The following is a 14,647-nucleotide window of genomic DNA, read 5'->3' on the forward strand; positions in this document are numbered from 1 at the left end:
GACATGGGCATTTCACATTTTTTAAACTATGATTACCTACTTGTTAAGTTTTTGTTTATTAAGTATCGTTATGGTCTATTGATGTATGAGGTGAAAACTATGAAAGTAGACTTACCAGCAAATCCGTTTCTAGATATATTTCATGACAGCACTGTAGAAGGTTGATTCCCTACCCTAATAGGGACAGAGAACACAAAGAGGTGAAATAGTCCCTCCTCATTGACTGTCCAAAGGATTTTTCTAGTGCCAAAAGAACAACAGACATATGCACAAAAAATCTGTTTGATGTTCCTAGAGTTCTTTTTTGAGAGGACAAATTCAGATTCACTCCAAAGACTCTTTTCAAAACCACATTACTAAGTTTTGTTTGACCTCATCTAATCAATAAATGAAGATAAAGTTTCTTGAAATTAAATGTTGATGTCCGAAGTGGGATTTGAACCCACGCCTCCAGGGGAGACCGCTCGGCCATCCTGACTTCGATATGCAATTGGAACTTAACTCTTTACATGCTAGTCAGCAGAAATGTTACCATTCCTTGTGATTAAAAACTTGTCACACCACCCCAAAAAAGTCAATAAATAACATTTTTTATATGCGTACTTTTCGTCTGCATTAATTTTTAAACCTCCATTTATTTTGTTTGGATATTAGAAATGTTAGATTTCTCACAAATGCGGTGATGCACCACATTTCTTCAGAAACTACTGTTTGGCCACACAGCAGGGCTTTGAAAGGAAGAGCCCTATTTGGGTTTTGCAATGCAGATTTTGCAGGAATACCTTGCAGATGAAATTTGCAGAGTACCAAAACAGCAGAAAACCTCCCAAAGTGACCACATTTTAGAAATTATTTTGCACAATGAGTTAATCAACACCTGCAATTACTATTGTCAGCCTATAGGTGTTTTCACTCTGAACCATCCAGCATTGCAAGTATGCCAGTTTAGTGCCCAGCTTTTGCTTGCAGAGACAAGCAACCCATACATTTTTAAGTGGGCTCTACTCACTGGAGCAATGTCAAATATGTAGATGCTTTGTCTCACCATTAAAGTAGAAACCTCCTATATTTCAAATTAAAGATGACGGACTTGTGTTTTTTGCCTTTTTGACTTTGTCCACAGCATATTTTTTAAGGACATTTGTCTCAGTAATGCCTCAGTGTTTCAAAGTCAAACAAGCTGACTATAATCATTCAGCTAGTGTCTGATAAGTGCTGTCTGTTTCAGCTATCAGGTTACCTTTTAATCCTCTTACAGCTAAGTCAATCTGAAATAAAACGAAATAGAGGAAAAATTACTAAAAAACATTCATGTGTTCAAAAGGAAAAAGTTACCGTTTCTCAAATTTTTAACATTTTGTTTTCTGTAGATAGTTAAGATTTTTAGGCCTTTTGATCATGATCAGCCCATGTGCTTTGTTTAATATCTCCTTAAAATGTAAACGGTGAATAAAAAGCATTTTGCCGAAACCCGGGATTGGACCAGGGACCTTTAGATCTTGAGTCTAACGCTCTCCCAACTGAGCTATTTCTGCCATATCTATACCTTTTCTGGGGGGTTTGACACTCTGCAAATGTCAAGTGTCACACCTGGAGGGATATATTATAATTTTTCATTTGACTGTTTTTTGAAGCATGATTTCTATTTGAAACGCCTTCCATTTTGCTGTACATATTTAATAACATTCATTAACTATTTGTGAATGAGTAGAAAAAGACAGCAATTTTGCCATTGAATTTTTACATTTTCAGTTTGTCTCCATGCACCAGTATAATTCTGACCCTGTGCTTCTAGAATAGGTCATGGTCGCACATAAAACACAATTTGCATGCATAATGTTACATCAAGTTTTATTTTTTATGAGATGCAAACAATTGGAGCAAAAAAGAGACAAAAATTTAGAGAAAATATTTTATTGATTGTTAAAAGTGAGACCATTTGTCCCAAAATGTGCTGAAACATGTCAGAATGACATGGGCATTTCACATTTTTTAAACTATGATTACCTACTTGTTAAGTTTTTGTTTATTAAGTATCGTTATGGTCTATTGATGTATGAGGTGAAAACTATGAAAGTAGACTTACCAGCAAATCCGTTTCTAGATATATTTCATGACAGCACTGTAGAAGGTTGATTCCCTACCCTAATAGGGACAGAGAACACAAAGAGGTGAAATAGTCCCTCCTCATTGACTGTCCAAAGGATTTTTCTAGTGCCAAAAGAACAACAGACATATGCACAAAAAATCTGTTTGATGTTCCTAGAGTTCTTTTTTGAGGGGACAAATTCAGATTCACTCCAAAGACTCTCAGGAAATTTTTCAAAACCACATTACTAAGTTTTGTTTGACCTCATCTAATCAATAAATGAAGATAAAGTTTCTTGAAATTAAATGTTGATGTCAGAAGTGGGATTTGAACCCACAACTCCAGAGGAGACTGCGACCTGAACGCAGCGCCTTAGACCGCTCAGCCATCCTGACTTCGATATGCAATTTTAACTTAACTCCTTCCATGCTAGTCAGCAGAAATGTTACCATTCCTTGTGATTAAAAACTTGTCACACCACCCCAAAAAAGTCAATAAATAACATTTTTTATATGCGTACTTTTCGTCTGCATTAATTTTTAAACCTCCATTTATTTTGTTTGGATATTAGAAATGTTAGATTTCTCACAAATGCGGTGATGCACCACATTTCTTCAGAAACTACTGTTTGGCCACACAGCAGGGCTTTGAAAGGAAGAGCCCTATTTGGGTTTTGCAATGCAGATTTTGCAGGAATACCTTGCAGATGAAATTTGCAGAGTACCAAAACAGCAGAAAACCTCCCAAAGTGACCACATTTTAGAAATTATTTTGCACAATGAGTTAATCAACACCTGCAATTACTATTGTCAGCCTATAGGTGTTTTCACTCTGAACCATCCAGCATTGCAAGTATGCCAGTTTAGTGCCCAGCTTTTGCTTGCAGAGACAAGCAACCCATACATTTTTAAGTGGGCTCTACTCACTGGAGCAATGTCAAATATGTAGATGCTTTGTCTCACCATTAAAGTAGAAACCTCCTATATTTCAAATTAAAGATGACGGACTTGTGTTTTTTGCCTTTTTGACTTTGTCCACAGCATATTTTTTAAGGACATTTGTCTCAGTAATGCCTCAGTGTTTCAAAGTCAAACAAGCTGACTATAATCATTCAGCTAGTGTCTGATAAGTGCTGTCTGTTTCAGCTATCAGGTTACCTTTTAATCCTCTTACAGCTAAGTCAATCTGAAATAAAACAAAATAGAGGAAAAATTACTAAAAAACATTCATGTGTTCAAAAGGAAAAAGTTACCGTTTCTCAAATTTTTAACATTTTGTTTTCTGTAGATAGTTAAGATTTTTAGGCCTTTTGATCATGATCAGTCCATGTGCTTTGTTTAATATCTCCTTAAAATGTAAACGGTGAAGAAAAAGCATTTTGCCGAAACCCGGGATTGGACCAGGGACCTTTAGATCTTCAGTCTAACGCTCTCCCAACTGAGCTATTTCGGCCATATCTATACATTTTCTGGGGGGTTTGACACTCTGCAAATGTCAAGTGTCACACCTGGAGGGATATATTATAATTTTTCATTTGACTGTTTTTTGAAGCATGATTTCTATTTGAAACGCCTTCCATTTTGCTGTACATATTTAATAACATTCATTAACTATTTGTGAATGAGTAGAAAAAGACAGCAATTTTGCCATTGAATTTTTACATTTTCAGTTTGTCTCCATGCACCAGTATAATTCTGACCCTGTGCTTCTAGAATAGGTCATGGTCGCACATAAAACACAATTTGCATGCATAATGTTACATCAAGTTTTATTTTTTATGAGATGCAAACAATTGGAGCAAAAAAGAGACAAAAATTTAGAGAAAATATTTTATTGATTGTTAAAAGTGAGACCATTTGTCCCAAAATGTGCTGAAACATGTCAGAATGACATGGGCATTTCACATTTTTTAAACTATGATTACCTACTTGTTAAGTTTTTGTTTATTAAATATCGTTATAGTCTATTGATGTATGAGGAGAAAACTATGAAAGTAGACTTACCAGCAAATCCGTTTCTAGATATATTTCATGACAGCACTGTAGAAGGTTGATTCCCTACCCTAATAGGGACAGAGAACACAAAGAGGTGAAATAGTCCCTCCTCATTGACTGTCCAAAGAATTTTTCTAGTGCCAAAAGAACAACAGACATATGCACAAAAAATCTGTTTGATGTTCCTAGAGTTCTTTTTTGAGAGGACAAATTCAGATTCACTCCAAAGACTCTCAGGAAATTTTTCAAAACCACATTACATGAAGATAAAGTTTCTTGAAATTAAATGTTGATGTCAGAAGTGGGATTTGAACCCATGCCTCCAGGGGAAACTGCAACCTAAACGCAGCGCCTTAGACCACTCAGCCATCTTGACTTCAATATGCAATTGGAACTTAACTCCTTCCATGCTAGTCAGCAGAAATGTTACCATTCCTTGTGATTAAAAACTTGTCACACCACCCCAAAAAAGTCAATAAATAACATTTTTTATATGCGTACTTTTCGTCTGCATTAATTTTTAAACCTCCATTTATTTTGTTTGGATATTAGAAATGTTAGATTTCTCACAAATGCGGTGATGCACCACATTTCTTCAGAAACTACTGTTTGGCCACACAGCAGGGCTTTGAAAGGAAGAGCCCTATTTGGGTTTTGCAATGCAGATTTTGCAGGAATACCTTGCAGATGAAATTTGCAGAGTACCAAAACAGCAGAAAACCTCCCAAAGTGACCACATTTTAGAAATTATTTTGCACAATGAGTTAATCAACACCTGCAATTACTATTGTCAGCCTATAGGTGTTTTCACTCTGAACCATCCAGCATTGCAAGTATGCCAGTTTAGTGCCCAGCTTTTGCTTGCAGAGACAAGCAACCCATACATTTTTAAGTGGGCTCTACTCACTGGAGCAATGTCAAATATGTAGATGCTTTGTCTCACCATTAAAGTAGAAACCTCCTATATTTCAAATTAAAGATGACGGACCTGTGTTCAGCTTGTGTTTTTTGCCTTTTTGACTTTGTCCACAGCATATTTTTTAAGGACATTTGTCTCAGTAATGCCTCAGTGTTTCAAAGTCAAACAAGCTGACTATAATCATTCAGCTAGTGTCTGATAAGTGCTGTCTGTTTCAGCTATCAGGTTACCTTTTAATCCTCTTACAGCTAAGTCAATCTGAAATAAAACAAAATAGAGGAAAAATTACTAAAAAACATTCATGTGTTCAAAAGGAAAAAGTTACCGTTTCTCAAATTTTTAACATTTTGTTTTCTGTAGATAGTTAAGATTTTTAGGCCTTTTGATCATGATCAGTCCATGTGCTTTGTTTAATATCTCCTTAAAATGTAAACGGTGAAGAAAAAACATTTTGCCGAAACCCGGGATGGGTCCAGGGACCTTTAGATCTTCAGTCTAACTCTCTCCCAACTGAGCTATTTCTGCCATATCTATACATTTTCTGGGGGGTTTGACACTCTGCAAATGTCAAGTGTCACACCTTGGAGGGATATATTATAATTTTTCATTTGACTGTTTTTTGAAGCATGATTTCTATTTGAAACGCCTTCCATTTTGCTGTACATATTTAATAACATTCATTAACTATTTGTGAATGAGTAGAAAAAGACAGCAATTTTGCCATTGAATTTTTACATTTTCAGTTTGTCTCCATGCACCAGTATAATTCTGACCCTGTGCTTCTAGAATAGGTCATGGTCGCACATAAAACACAATTTGCATGCATAATGTTACATCAAGTTTTATTTTTTATGAGATGCAAACAATTGGAGCAAAAAAGAGACAAAAATTTAGAGAAAATATTTTATTGATTGTTAAAAGTGAGACCATTTGTCCCAAAATGTGCTGAAACATGTCAGAATGACATGGGCATTTCACATTTTTTAAACTATGATTACCTACTTGTTAAGTTTTTGTTTATTAAGTATCGTTATGGTCTATTGATGTATGAGGTGAAAACTATGAAAGTAGACTTAGCAGCAAATCCGTTTCTAGATATATTTCATGACAGCACTGTAGAAGGTTGATTCCCTACCCTAATAGGGACAGAGAACACAAAGAGGTGAAATAGTCCCTCCTCATTGACTGTCCAAAGGATTTTTCTAGTGCCAAAAGAACAACAGACATATGCACAAAAAATCTGTTTGATGTTCCTAGAGTTCTTTTTTGAGGGGACAAATTCAGATTCACTCCAAAGACTCTCAGGAAATTTTTCAAAACCACATTACTAAGTTTTGTTTGACCTCATCTAATCAATAAATGAAGATAAAGTTTCTTGAAATTAAATGTTGATGTCAGAAGTAGGATTTGAACCCACGCCTCCAGGTGAGACTGCGACCTGAACGCAGCGCCTTAGACCGCTCGGCCATCCTGACTTCAATATGCAATTGGAACTTAACTCCTTCCATGCTAGTCAGCAGAAATGTTACCATTTCTTGTGATTAAAAACTTGTCACACCACCCCAAAAAAGTCAATAAATAACATTTTTTATATGCGTACTTTTCGTCTGCATTAATTTTTAAACCTCCATTTATTTTGTTTGGATATTAGAAATGTTAGATTTCTCACAAATGCGGTGATGCACCACATTTCTTCAGAAACTACTGTTTGGCCACACAGCAGGGCTTTGAAAGGAAGAGCCCTATTTGGGTTTTGCAATGCAGATTTTGCAGGAATACCTTGCAGATGAAATTTGCAGAGTACCAAAACAGCAGAAAACCTCCCAAAGTGACCACATTTTAGAAATTATTTTGCACAATGAGTTAATCAACACCTGCAATTACTATTGTCAGCCTATAGGTGTTTTCACTCTGAACCATCCAGCATTGCAAGTATGCCAGTTTAGTGCCCAGCTTTTGCTTGCAGAGACAAGCAACCCATACATTTTTAAGTGGGCTCTACTCACTGGAGCAATGTCAAATATGTAGATGCTTTGTCTCACCATTAAAGTAGAAACCTCCTATATTTCAAATTAAAGATGACGGACTTGTGTTTTTTGCCTTTTTGACTTTGTCCACAGCATATTTTTTAAGGACATTTGTCTCAGTAATGCCTCAGTGTTTCAAAGTCAAACAAGCTGACTATAATCATTCAGCTAGTGTCTGAAAAGTGCTGTCTGTTTCAGCTATCAGGTTACCTTTTAATCCTCTTACAGCTAAGTCAATCTGAAATAAAACAAAATAGAGGAAAAATTACTAAAAAACATTCATGTGTTCAAAAGGAAAAAGTTACCGTTTCTCAAATTTTTAACATTTTGTTTTCTGTAGATAGTTAAGATTTTTAGGCCTTTTGATCATGATCAGTCCATGTGCTTTGTTTAATATCTCTTTAAAATGTAAACGGTGAAGAAAAAGCATTTTGCCGAAACCCGGGACCTTTAGATTTTCAGTCTAACTCTCTCCCAACTGAGCTATTTCTACCATATCTATACATTTTCTGGGGGGTTTGACACTCTGCAAATGTCAAGTGTCACACCTGGAGGGATATATTATAATTTTTCATTTGACTGTTTTTTGAAGCATGATTTCTATTTGAAACGCCTTCCATTTTGCTGTACATATTTAATAACATTCATTAACTATTTGTGAATGAGTAGAAAAAGACAGCAATTTTGCCATTGAATTTTTACATTTTCAGTTTGTCTCCATGCACCAGTATAATTCTGACCCTGTGCTTCTAGAATAGGTCATGGTCGCACATAAAACACAATTTGCATGCATAATGTTACATCAAGTTTTATTTTTTATGAGATGCAAACAATTGGAGCAAAAAAGAGACAAAAATTTAGAGAAAATATTTTATTGATTGTTAATGTTAAAAGTGAGACCATTTGTCCCAAAATGTGCTGAAACATGTCAGAATGACATGGGCATTTCACATTTTTTAAACTATGATTACCTACTTGTTAAGTTTTTGTTTATTAAGTATCGTTATGGTCTATTGATGTATGAGGTGAAAACTATGAAAGTAGACTTACCAGCAAATCCGTTTCTAGATATATTTCATGACAGCACTGTAGAAGGTTGATTCCCTACCCTAATAGGGACAGAGAACACAAAGAGGTGAAATAGTCCCTCCTCATTGACTGTCCAAAGGATTTTTCTAGTGCCAAAAGAACAACAGACATATGCACAAAAAATATGTTTGATGTTCCTAGAGTTCTTTTTTGAGAGGACAAATTCAGATTCACTCCAAAGACTCAGGAAATTTTTCAAAACCACATTACTAAGTTTTGTTTGACCTCATCTAATCAATAAATGGGAGACTGCGACCTGAACACAGCGCCTTAGACCACTCGGCCATCCTGACTTGGATATGCAATTGGAACTTAACTCCTTCCATGCTAGTCAGCAGAAATGTTACCATTTCTTGTGATTAAAAACTTGTCACACCACCCCAAAAAAGTCAATAAATAACATTTTTTATATGCGTACTTTTCGTCTGCATTAATTTTTAAACCTCCATTTATTTTGTTTGGATATTAGAAATGTTAGATTTCTCACAAATGCGGTGATGCACCACATTTCTTCAGAAACTACTGTTTGGCCACACAGCAGGGATTTGAAAGTAAGAGCCCTATTTGGGTTTTGCAATGCAGATTTTGCAGGAATACCTTGCAGATGAAATTTGCAGAGTACCAAAACAGCAGAAAACCTCCCAAAGTGACCACATTTTAGAAATTATTTTGCACAATGAGTTAATCAACACCTGCAATTACTATTGTCAGCCTATAGGTGTTTTCACTCTGAACCATCCAACATTGCAAGCATGCCAGTTTAGTGCCCAGCTTTTGCTTGCAGAGACAAGCAACCCATACATTTTTAAGTGGGCTCTACTCACTGGAGCAATGTCAAATATGTAGATGCTTTGTCTCACCATTAAAGTAGAAACCTCCTATATTTCAAATTAAAGATGACGGACCTGTGTGGAGCTTGTGTTTTTTGCCTTTTTGACTTTGTCCACAGCATATTTTTTAAGGACATTTGTCTCAGTAATGCCTCAGTGTTTCAAAGTAAAACAAGCTGACAATAATCATTCAGCTAGTGTCTGATAAGTGCTGTCTGTTTCAGCTATCAGGTTACCGTTTAATCCTCTTACAGCTAAGTCAATCTGAAATAAAACAAAATAGAGGAAAAATTACTAAAAAACATTCATGTGTTCAAAAGGAAAAAGTTACTGTTTCTCAAATTTTTAACATTTTGTTTTCTGTAGATAGTTAAGATTTTTAGGCCTTTTGATCATGATCAGTCCATGTGCTTTGTTTAATATCTCCTTAAAATGTAAACGGTGAAGAAAAAGCATTTTGCCAAAACCCGGGATTGGACCAGGGACCTTTAGATCTTCAGTCTAACGCTCTCCCAACTGAGCTATTTCGGCCATATCTATACATTTTCTGGGGGGTTTGACACTCTGCAAATGTCAAGTGTCACACCTGGAGGGATATATTATAATTTTTCATTTGACTGTTTTTTGAAGCATGATTTCTATTTGAAACGCCTTCCATTTTGCTGTACATATTTAATAACATTCATTAACTATTTGTGAATGAGTAGAAAAAGACAGCAATTTTGCCATTGAATTTTTACATTTTCAGTTTGTCTTCATGCACCAGTATAATTCTGACCCTGTGCTTCTAGAATAGGTCATGGTCGCACATAAAACACAATTTGCATGCATAATGTTACATCAAGTTTTATTTTTTATGAGATGCAAACAATTGGAGCAAAAAAGAGACAAAAATTTAGAGAAAATATTTTATTGATTGTTAATGTTAAAAGTGAGACCATTTGTCCCAAAATGTGCTGAAACATGTCAGAATGACATGGGCATTTCACATTTTTTAAACTATGATTACCTACTTGTTAAGTTTTTGTTTATTAAGTATCGTTATGGTCTATTGATGTATGAGGTGAAAACTATGAAAGTAGACTTACCAGCAAATCCGTTTCTAGATATATTTCATGACAGCACTCTAGAAGGTTGATTCCCTACCCTAATAGGGACAGAGAACACAAAGAGGTGAAATAGTCCCTCCTCATTGACTGTCCAAAGGATTTTTCTAGTGCCAAAAGAACAACAGACATATGCACAAAAAATCTGTTTGATGTTCCTAGAGTTCTTTTTTGAGAGGACAAATTCAGATTCACTCCAAAGACTCAGGAAATTTTTCAAAACCACATTACTAAGTTTTGTTTGACCTCATCTAATCAATAAATGGGAGACTGCGACCTGAACACAGCGCCATAGACCGCTCAGCCATCCTGACTTCGATATGCAATTGGAACTTAACTCCTTCCATGCTAGTCAGCAGAAATGTTACCATTTCTTGTGATTAAAAACTTGTCACACCACCCCAAAAAAGTCAATAAATAACATTTTTTATATGCGTACTTTTCGTCTGCATTAATTTTTAAACCTCCATTTATTTTGTTTGGATATTAGAAATGTTAGATTTCTCACAAATGCGGTGATGCACCACATTTCTTCAGAAACTACTGTTTGGCCACACAGCAGGGCTTTGAAAGGAAGAGCCCTATTTGGGTTTTGCAATGCAGATTTTGCAGGAATACCTTGCAGATGAAATTTGCAGAGTACCAAAACAGCAGAAAACCTCCCAAAGTGACCACATTTTAGAAATTATTTTGCACAATGAGTTAATCAACACCTGCAATTACTATTGTCAGCCTATAGGTGTTTTCACTCTGAACCATCCAGCATTGCAAGCATGCCAGTTTAGTGCCCAGCTTTTGCTTGCAGAGACAAGCAACCCATACATTTTTAAGTGGGCTCTACTCACTGGAGCAATGTCAAATATGTAGATGCTTTGTCTCACCATTAAAGTAGAAACCTCCTATATTTCAAATTAAAGATGACGGACCTGTGTGGAGCTTGTGTTTTTTGCCTTTTTGACTTTGTCCACAGCATATTTTTTAAGGACATTTGTCTCAGTAATGCCTCAGTGTTTCAAAGTCAAACAAGCTGACTATAATCATTCAGCTAGTGTCTGATAAGTGCTGTCTGTTTCAGCTATCAGGTTACCTTTTAATCCTCTTACAGCTAAGTCAATCTGAAATATAACAAAATAGAGGAAAAATTGCTAAAAAACATTCATGTGTTCAAAAGGAAAAAGTTACCGTTTCTCAAATTTTTAACATTTTGTTTTCTGTAGATAGTTAAGATTTTTAGGCCTTTTGATCATGATCAGTCCATGTGCTTTGTTTAATATCTCTTTAAAATGTAAACGGTGAAGAAAAAGCATTTTGCCGAAACCCGGGACCTTTAGATCTTCAGTCTAACGCTCTCCCAACTGAGCTATTTCGGCCATATCTATACATTTTCTGGGGGGTTTGACACTCTGCAAATGTCAAGTGTCACACCTGGAGGGATATATTATAATTTTTCATTTGACTGTTTTTTGAAGCATGATTTCTATTTGAAACGCCTTCCATTTTGCTGTACATATTTAATAACATTCATTAACTATTTGTGAATGAGTAGAAAAAGACAGCAATTTTGCCATTGAATTTTTACATTTTCAGTTTGTCTCCATGCACCAGTATAATTCTGACCCTGTGCTTCTAGAATAGGTCATGGTCGCACATAAAACACAATTTGCATGCATAATGTTACATCAAGTTTTATTTTTTATGAGATGCAAACAATTGGAGCAAAAAAGAGACAAAAATTTAGAGAAAATATTTTATTGATTGTTAATGTTAAAAGTGAGACCATTTGTCCCAAAATGTGCTGAAACATGTCAGAAGGACATGGGCATTTCACATTTTTTAAACTATGATTACCTACTTGTTAAGTTTTTGTTTATTAAGTATCGTTATGGTCTATTGATGTATGAGGTGAAAACTATGAAAGTAGACTTACCAGCAAATCCGTTTCTAGATATATTTCATGACAGCACTGTAGAAGGTTGATTCCCTACCCTAATAGGGACAGAGAACACAAAGAGGTGAAATAGTCCCTCCTCATTGACTGTCCAAAGGATTTTTCTAGTGCCAAAAGAACAACAGACATATGCACAAAAAATCTGTTTGATGTTCCTAGAGTTCTTTTTTGAGAGGACAAATTCAGATTCACTCCAAAGACTCTCAGGAAATTTTTCAAAACCACATTACTAAGTTTTGTTTGACCTCATCTAATCAATAAATGAAGATAAAGTTTCTTCAAATTAAATGTTGATGTCAGAGGTGGGATTTGAACCCACGCCTCCAGGGTAGACTGCGACCTGAACGCAGCGCCTTAGACCGCTCGGTATTAGACGGCTCGCCTTAAACCGCTTCGATATGCAATTGGAACTTAACTCCTTCCATGCTAGTCAGCAGAAATGTTACCATTCCTTGTGATTAAAAACTTGTCACACCACCCCAAAAAAGTCAATAAATAACATTTTTTATATGCGTACTTTTCGTCTGCATTAATTTTTAAACCTCCATTTATTTTGTTTGGATATTAGAAATGTTAGATTTCTCACAAATGCGGTGATGCACCTCATTTCTTCAGAAACTACTGTTTGGCCACACAGCAGGGCTTTGAAAGGAAAAGCCCTATTTGGGTTTTGCAATGCAGATTTTGCAGGAATACCTTGCAGATGAAATTTGCAGAGTACCAAAACAGCAGAAAACCTCCCAAAGTGACCACATTTTAGAAATTATTTTGCACAATGAGTCAATCAACACCTGCAATTACTATTGTCAGCCTATAGGTGTTTTCACTCTGAACCATCCAGCATTGCAAGTATGCCAGTTTAGTGCCCAGCTTTTGCTTGCAGAGACAAGCAACCCATACATTTTTAAGTGGGCTCTACTCACTGGAGCAATGTCAAATATGTAGATGCTTTGTCTCACCATTAAAGTAGAAACCTCCTATATTTCAAATTAAAGATGACGGACCTGTGTTCAGCTTGTGTTTTTTGCCTTTTTGACTTTGTCAACAGCATATTTTTTAAGGACATTTGTCTCAGTAATGCCTCAGTGTTTCAAAGTCAAACAAGCTGACTATAATCATTCAGCTAGTGTCTGATAAGTGCTGTCTGTTTCAGCTATCAGGTTACCTTTTAATCCTCTTACAGCTAAGTCAATCTGAAATAAAACAAAATAGAGGAAAAATTACTAAAAAACATTCATGTGTTCAAAAGGAAAAAGTTACCGTTTCTCAAATTTTTAACATTTTGTTTTCTGTAGATAGTTAAGATTTTTAGGCCTTTTGATCATGATCAGTCCATGTGCTTTGTTTAATATCTCCTTAAAATGTAAACGGTGAAGAAAAAGCATTTTGCCAAAACCCGGGATTGGACCAGGGACCTTTAGATCTTCAGTCTAACGCTCTCTCAACTGAGCTATTTCTGCCATATCTATACATTTTCTGGGGGGTTTGACACTCTGCAAATGTCAAGTGTCACACCTGGAGGGATATATTATAATTTTTCATTTGACTGTTTTTTGAAGCATGATTTCTATTTGAAACGCCTTCCATTTTGCTGTACATATTTAATAACATTCATTAACTATTTGTGAATGAGTAGAAAAAGACAGCAATTTTGCCATTGAATTTTTACATTTTCAGTTTGTCTCCATGCACCATTATAATTCTGACCCTGTGCTTCTAGAATAGGTCATGGTCGCTCATAAAACACAATTTGCATGCATAATGTTACATCAAGTTTTATTTTTTATGAGATGCAAACAATTGGAGCAAAAAAGAGACAAAAATTTAGAGAAAATATTTTATTGATTGTTAAAAGTGAGACCATTTGTCCCAAAATGTGCTGAAACATGTCAGAATGACATGGGCATTTCACATTTTTTAAACTATGATTACCTACTTGTTAAGTTTTTGTTTATTAAGTATCGTTATGGTCTATTGATGTATGAGGTGAAAACTATGAAAGTAGACTTACCAGCAAATCCGTTTCTAGATATATTTCATGACAGCACTGTAGAAGGTTGATTCCCTACCCTAATAGGGACAGAGAACACAAAGAGGTGAAATAGTCCCTCCTCATTGACTGTCCAAAGGATTTTTCTAGTGCCAAAAGAACAACAGACATATGCACAAAAAATCTGTTTGATGTTCCTAGAGTTCTTTTTTGAGAGGACAAATTCAGATTCACTCCAAAGACTCTCAGGAAATTTTTCAAAACCACATTACTAAGTTTTGTTTGACCTCATCTAATCAATAAATGAAGATAAAGTTTCTTGAAATTAAAAGTTGATGTCAGAAGTGGGATTTGAACCCACGCCTCGAGGGTAGACTGCGACCTGAACGCAGCGCCTTAGACCGCTCGGTATTAGACCGCTCGCCTTAGACCGCTTCGATATGCAATTGGAACTTAACTCCTTCCATGCTAGTCAGCAGAAATGTTACCATTCCTTGTGATTAAAAACTTGTCACACCACCCCAAAAAAGTCAATAAATAACATTTTTTATATGCGTACTTTTCGTCTGCATTAATTTTTAAACCTCCATTTATTTTGTTTGGATATTAGAAATGTTAGATTTCTCACAAATGCGGTGATGCACCACATTTCTTC

General features: G+C 35.6%; 3 non-coding genes across 3 annotated transcripts; all 3 read right to left on the reverse strand.

The window, feature by feature from the left end:
* Positions 1-1,462: 1,462 nt before the first annotated feature.
* On the reverse strand, positions 1,463-1,535 carry TRNAL-CAA (transfer RNA leucine (anticodon CAA)). The gene has a single exon. It is a non-coding gene; the product is annotated as a tRNA-Leu (tRNA).
* Positions 1,536-3,468: 1,933 nt separating this feature from the next.
* Positions 3,469-3,541, reverse strand: TRNAF-GAA (transfer RNA phenylalanine (anticodon GAA)). Its single transcript has one exon. It is a non-coding gene; the product is annotated as a tRNA-Phe (tRNA).
* Positions 3,542-9,406: 5,865 nt separating this feature from the next.
* Positions 9,407-9,479, reverse strand: TRNAF-GAA (transfer RNA phenylalanine (anticodon GAA)). The gene has a single exon. It is a non-coding gene; the product is annotated as a tRNA-Phe (tRNA).
* Between the last annotated feature and the right edge of the window lie 5,168 nt (positions 9,480-14,647).

The sequence above is a fragment of the Dendrobates tinctorius genome, unplaced genomic scaffold, assembly GCF_039654945.1.
Source record: "Dendrobates tinctorius isolate UK_male_01 unplaced genomic scaffold, ASM3965494v1 ptg000184l, whole genome shotgun sequence".
Lineage (NCBI taxonomy): Eukaryota > Metazoa > Chordata > Amphibia > Anura > Dendrobatidae > Dendrobates > Dendrobates tinctorius.